Source organism: Macaca nemestrina, chromosome 5 (assembly GCF_043159975.1).
Source record: "Macaca nemestrina isolate mMacNem1 chromosome 5, mMacNem.hap1, whole genome shotgun sequence".
Taxonomy (NCBI): domain Eukaryota; kingdom Metazoa; phylum Chordata; class Mammalia; order Primates; family Cercopithecidae; genus Macaca; species Macaca nemestrina.
In genome coordinates this window covers 165,286,795-165,293,003 of record NC_092129.1, presented here as the reverse complement: position 1 = coordinate 165,293,003, position 6,209 = coordinate 165,286,795, and the positions used below count along the sequence as shown (strand labels likewise).

The 6,209-nt window shown below is 38.7% G+C and overlaps 1 long non-coding RNA gene across 1 annotated transcript in view; it reads right to left on the bottom strand.

Annotated features, from left to right (window-relative positions):
* LOC139363497 (uncharacterized) overlaps window positions 1-5,471 on the bottom strand; it is a 14,448-nt gene extending 8,977 nt beyond the window's left edge. The window contains exon 1 of the long non-coding RNA XR_011624005.1: window positions 5,145-5,471. This is a non-coding gene — a long non-coding RNA (uncharacterized lncRNA). The remainder of the gene's footprint in view (window positions 1-5,144) is intronic.
* Window positions 5,472-6,209: the final 738 nt, after the last annotated feature.

The following is a 6,209-nucleotide window of genomic DNA, read 5'->3' as shown; positions in this document are numbered from 1 at the left end:
GTCCACTCTCTCCATCTCTATGGTCATCATCTTAACTGAAGCCATGGTTGTCTTTCTCCTGAATTGCTGGCTAAGCCTTCTAATTGTTTTCCTGTCATTCCTTTATATGCTCTTCTGTTATCTAATTCAAACAGCAAAGAGTATATTTTAGGAAGCATGTAAGTTTTGTCCGTGCCGTACATTTAAACTCTACTTATTGCATTTCAAGTGGTCCCTTTGGGACTGCCCAGCCACCTCTCAAGCCACTGTAGTCTCACTGAAGATGCATCATCCCTGATGACTTTCTTTTGTTTCCTCTTAATGCCAATCTCTTTCCCGAATCAACCTTCACAGTTGATCTCTCTACCAGGGACGCTTTTCCCCATCCTCTTCATCTGCCAAATTCTCCTCTCCTTTCAAGTTTAAATTTACATGTTAATTTCCTCAGGGAAGTTTTCCTTGACCCCAGAGACTTAATTTAAACTATTAACTAGTTTCTCAGGACTCTATAATCCTCCTTCAAAACATTTATTTAAATTGTAATTATATATTTATTATTTTAAGGTCTTTTGACAATGGCATCTACCTTTATATTTCTGCCCATTCTAATTATTCTTTTTTTCTCTTCTGTAATCTTAATAAAAGTAAGGACCTTGTCTTTCTTGTTTATCACTTATATCCCCAGCGCTTTGCATGGTGCATGACATCGAGTAGGAGATCAATTAATTGAATAAATGAATGAAGTACAAAGACATAAAGAGAAGAGACATTCTGTTGAATCCATGGGGGAAACAGTACACCAGTTAAAAAGCACTGGTATAATTAGAAAATAAAAGCAGCGTATAATAGGCCCTTAAATGTGTGCTGGATAGGAATTTAGAAATCAGCCCATTATTTTCAAAGGTGGAAACTGAGCCAAGATTGCTTGTGACTTATTCTGCTGTCACACAACGAATAGGTAACAGAATAATAGGCAGCCTGAGATACCCTGATTACAAGCCCTGTCCTCTTTTCAGCACACAATCCAGCTTCTGTAGCACCTGAGAATGCTAAATGAGAATGTAACTGGATTTTGTATGAAGTCCTTCATTTCCACAGGAATATGGAGTGGAGCATCCTGAAGTAGACCCTATGTCAATTTAGCTAGGTGTTCTGGAAGCTCTAGTAGTATCTGATGCAATTTCAAAGGTGAGTTCTATGTGAATCCTCTTCCACTAATGGTTTTTCCTCATACATTTTCCATCACTTAATATTTGCTGCTGGGCTGCTATTTACATCAGTGGCTTTTAAAATACGTATTATCTGTTAGGTGAATATGTTCTTCCTTTAATTGTTCTTAATTTGCACTGCTCAGGAAACAAAGGCTTAGAGAGGCAGTCTAGGAGTGTGGAAGGAGCATAGGTGTTGGATCCTGAGTTTGAATCCTGGCTCTGCCCTCCAAACATCAGCTCTTTCATCTCTAAATTGCAGGGACATTTGTGCCTACCTCCTAACTCAATTGTTGTAAGGTAAAATAAATTAATGTAGGTAAAAAGCCTGACACATAGAAGCATAATCAATTAATATTAGTTCTATTTCCAGCCTAGTATTCTAGATTTGGGACACATATTATTTTACTAATGTGTCTGATATTATTCTAGATTTTGATCACAAATCTTTGAGTTCAGCCTTTTCAAATGGCAGGGTCCCAATCTCTTTAGTTTCTGTCTTGACAATGGCATCTGCCTTTATATTTCTGACCATTATAGTTGTTCTTTTTTTGATATTATCTATGATTGATGCACCCTTATAATATCTTACTCAGTATTCCAGGAACAGGTCACTAAAGTTTAATAGGAGGTAGGTTAAAGTTTTCAGTGTCATCGTGGATGATTAATTACTGTAAATATCAAGAAGGGAAATTTCATAAAATTGATGAACTAGGGCTTCATCCATTTATTTCTTAAGTTTTTATTCATCATCTATCTGGTACATAAATTAGGGTGCCAGATTAGCAAATAAAAATACAGATGCCCAGTTAACTGAATGCCTTGTATTTTGACAACTCTAACATAGTTTTCATAGGGCTGCTCTCTGTGGCGCAGTTGCTCACGCCTGTAATCCCAGTACTTTGGGAGGCCAAGGCAGGCAGATCACAAGGTCAGGAGATTGAGACCACCCTGACCAACATGGTGAAACCCCGTTTCTACTAAAAACACAAAAATTAGCTAGTCATGGTGGCGCGCGCACCTGTAGCCCTAGCTACTTGTGAGGATGAGATGGGAGAATAACTTGAACCCAGAAGGCAGAGGTTGCAGTGAGCTAAGATCGTGCCACTGCGCTCCAGCCTGGCGATGGAGCGAGTCTCTGCCTCAAAAAATAAAATAAAATAAAATAAAATAAAATAAAATAAAATAATAATGATAAAGAAAAAAATAAGACGTGGTCTATAGCCCAAGGGAATTTTTATGCAAGGTGAGAAAATCAGCATAAAGTTAGAGATAGGTGGTAGAAAATGCATGGAAAGGGAGGGTTATATGTCGATGGCATGTTAGTTTCCCATGGCTGCTATAAAAAATACCACAAATTGAGTGACAACACAGCAGAAACCTGTTCTCTCACAGGTCCAGAGGTTAGAAGTCTAAAATCAAGGTGTGGGCAGGGTTGATTTTTTTCTGAGGTTTTTGAGAGAGAATCTGTACCATACCTCTCTCCTAGTTTCTGTCAATGGCCAGCAATCCTTGCCTTGTGGATGCACCACTCTAATTTCAGCCTCTGCCTTCACATGGCATTCTTTCTTCATGTCTCTTCTCTCTCTACAAAGCCAGCAGTCAAATTGAAGTAGGGCCTACTCCAATGACTTCATCTTAACTTGATTACATCTGTAAAACCTGTTTCCAAATATAGTCACATTAGACAGTCCCAGGAGTTAGGACTTTAACATATCTTTCTGGAGGATGCAAGTCAATCTATAACAGATGGTATTGGTATTGAATACCATAGAGCTCAGAGATGGGACAATTTGTTGTGAGGTGGAATGATTAAAAAGGCCAGAAGCAGTGTCAAGAATGAACAGAGCTGGACTTCAAAGCGTGGGTAGACATTGTTGGAGAGGAGGGGAAGGGCTTGAAATAGATGATGAACAAGGGACTAGGGGAGAAACTCATCTTCCAGGGATGACGATACTTGCTGAAATTTACTAAGATCAATAACAAGCATGCTGAAAACTCTGAGAAAAGCAATAATAATCAAACTTCCTTAGCTCAGAAAAGCAACAGTGCCATTTCAAGGCAGATTTTATTGGTGTCTAAGATTCCTCTCTAAAGTTCAGGTTGCTCAGTGTTAATTTGGTTTTGGCACCAGCCCCAGAGATACTAAAGGAACATGCCTGGGAAATTATTACCAGCAATGTCTGGATTCCTGATGTACCGAGCCTGTTACACTAGAACCCAACTCAGGGGTTATATTTAAAATCAAACATTTGTATAAAATAAAGTGTAAATTGTAAGCAATCAGTACAGTTAGAATGTTATCATTATTTTGAGACAGGGCCTTGAATCAAACATTTATGTAAAATAAAGCATAAGTTGCAAGCAATTATTACAGTTAAAATGTTAGTATTATTTTTTATTTTTTGAGACACAGTCTTGTTCTGTCCACCTAGGGTGAACTGCAGTGGTACAACCATAGCTCACTGCAGTCTTGACCTCCTGAGCCCAAGTGGTCCTCCCACCTCAGCCCCCTGAGTAGCTGGGACTACAGGCCTGGCTAAGTTTTGAAATTTTTGTAGAGGCTGGGTTTCTCTATGTTGCCCAGGCTGGTCTCAAACTCCTGGGCTCAAGTGGTCCTCCCAGCTCAGCCTCCCAAATTGTTGAGATTACAGGCGTGAGCCACCACATCCAGCCAGAATGTTATTTTATAGGGATTGATTAAGCTTTCCAACTTTTTAGGATGTGTCCATTTCATAAAACTTCCAAGCTTTGTTTATTGTGTGAGAAGCCAGTGCAGAAGGCATGTTAAGCTGGATCTATAACGTTGTGAGTGTGTACCATGCTACAGAACACCATAGTCTATACCATATTTTCATATGGATGAACAATTTCCCTTCCCTCCTTGTTAAAGGAACCAAGTGAAATTCAATTTAAATAGCAATTCATAGAAGAAAAAGCCTAAAAGTAAAGGTACGAGTCACGAGGACCACAGTGTTTTGTGTTCCGTTGCTGAATATGAATATAATTTCTTGCATTTTCATCATTATTAATCAATTAAATAAACTTTATGTGAAGTTCATTTTATGTTAGTTTACCTTAGAATTGAGTACATTACTGAATTGCTACAAGGCTATAGTTTTCTTCTAGTTGATGTTTCAAAAAATTATTTGGGCCAGGTGCAGTGACTCACACCTGTAATCCTAGCCCTTTGGGAATCTGAGGTGGGCAGATTGCTTGAGCCCAGCAGTTCGAGATCAATCTGGGTAACATGGTGAAACCCCATCTCTACAAAAAATACAAAAATTAGCTGAGCATGGTGGTGTGAACCTGTAATCCTAGCTATTCGGGAAGCTGAGGTGGGAAGATCCCTTGAATCCAGGAGGTCAAGGCTGCAGTGAGCTGTGATCACGCCACTGTACTCTAGCCTGGGCAACAGAGCAAGACCCTGTCTCAAACAAAAACAAAAAGAAAAATCATTTGAAAAGGAAGAGAAAATCTAACAGTTGGGATGAGCTCTTGCTGATTTACCATCTAGTTACCCTGTTCTCTGGGTGTTGCCCACTTGTAATCACCAAACAAGGAAGCTGGGCAAGTACAGGGAAGCATCGTGCAGGGAAGCTCTCACTTCATTGCCACTTACAGCTCTGTGACATTTGCTGCCAGCAAAGATTTGGGTTTGTCAGGCTAATATCCACCGACCTATTTATTTCTTCCTAGTTACCTTCAGATTCAGATAAAGGGCCACAAGGCTGGGGTCTGGGGGACTAAAAAGGTCAGATTTACTCAGTGAGAAAACAAAGACTTGCCTGCTTTCTACTCAATATGCCTCTTCTTAGACAATAAGTTTTTATTAAAGTGGTGAACATTAATATTTTAATCAATTACATCGTTGAGAATTATGTATAGCATAGGGTAAATGTGAATCAGTCAATCAAGCAATCACAATTGCAAAGGAACCTAGGGCTGGTTACATACCTTGTTTGTAATCTGCAACTGAGACCCGAAAAGCTTCTGCTGCCTTGGTTCTCTCCGGGCATTAGTAAATCCGACTCAGTCGGACTCGCGGAGTTCTGGGACTCCCTTTGCACTGTAACCATTGGCAGAGTTCCTGGAGTCTTTTTTTTCTGCCAGATGCCTTTATGTAAACCATCTTCCTTTTGGAAAGAATGATTTTCCTGCTCACTGCTAATGTGAAAAGTGTTATTTGTCTTTCTAACTCTTGAGGACATCTTCAAGGTTCCTTTCTTAGCCGCAACCTTACTAGCTCATGTGAAGATGTCACATCCCCAGGTTATTTGTGATAGATATGCACTTAGCTGGCCTTCTTATCTGCACGAAAAGAAACAGCTGCTCAGGATTGAAAAATAATTCTCTTTTCCCTACAGGACTGAAAAAAACTTGTTTATTTTAGAACGTCTTAAAAACATGTAAAGGAGAAGGGGAAAATGACCCAGAGTACCGTTACCTAAAGGCAATTATTATGAGTATTTTAGTTTATATCCTTCTAATCTGATTGTTTTCTGTATATTTTATTTTATAAAATAGTTGCACTTGCATTCTTTCTAAAATGGTGTGTGTGTGTGTGTGTGTGCGCACATGCGCGTGTATTGGCTGTTTGTTTTTACTTAGTGCTATTCATCAGAAGTGATATAGCAAAATGGTCATGAATGTATAAATGTGAAGGCAGTGTGTGGGTTCAAATCCTGAGTTCCCCATCTTTGCAAACTTGGGAATGTGATTCAGTTTCTTTAAATCTCTTTTCTGTCCCCAAATATGAGTATAACAATTATATGCACTTCAGCGAGCTGTTAGAAAAATCCAATGAGTAAGTATGTTAAGCAATCACATATTATGTATACTTGACGTATAGCAGATGCTCAATAAATGTTAACTCTTAACTTTCTCCTATCATTATAAAATATTCAGGAATATAATTTTACATGACTGCATACAATAGTATCTTTTGTACCTAGTATTATTTGGTTATCTATCTTTGGATATTTATGTTGCTTATAGTTTTTTTTTTACCTCTATACATAA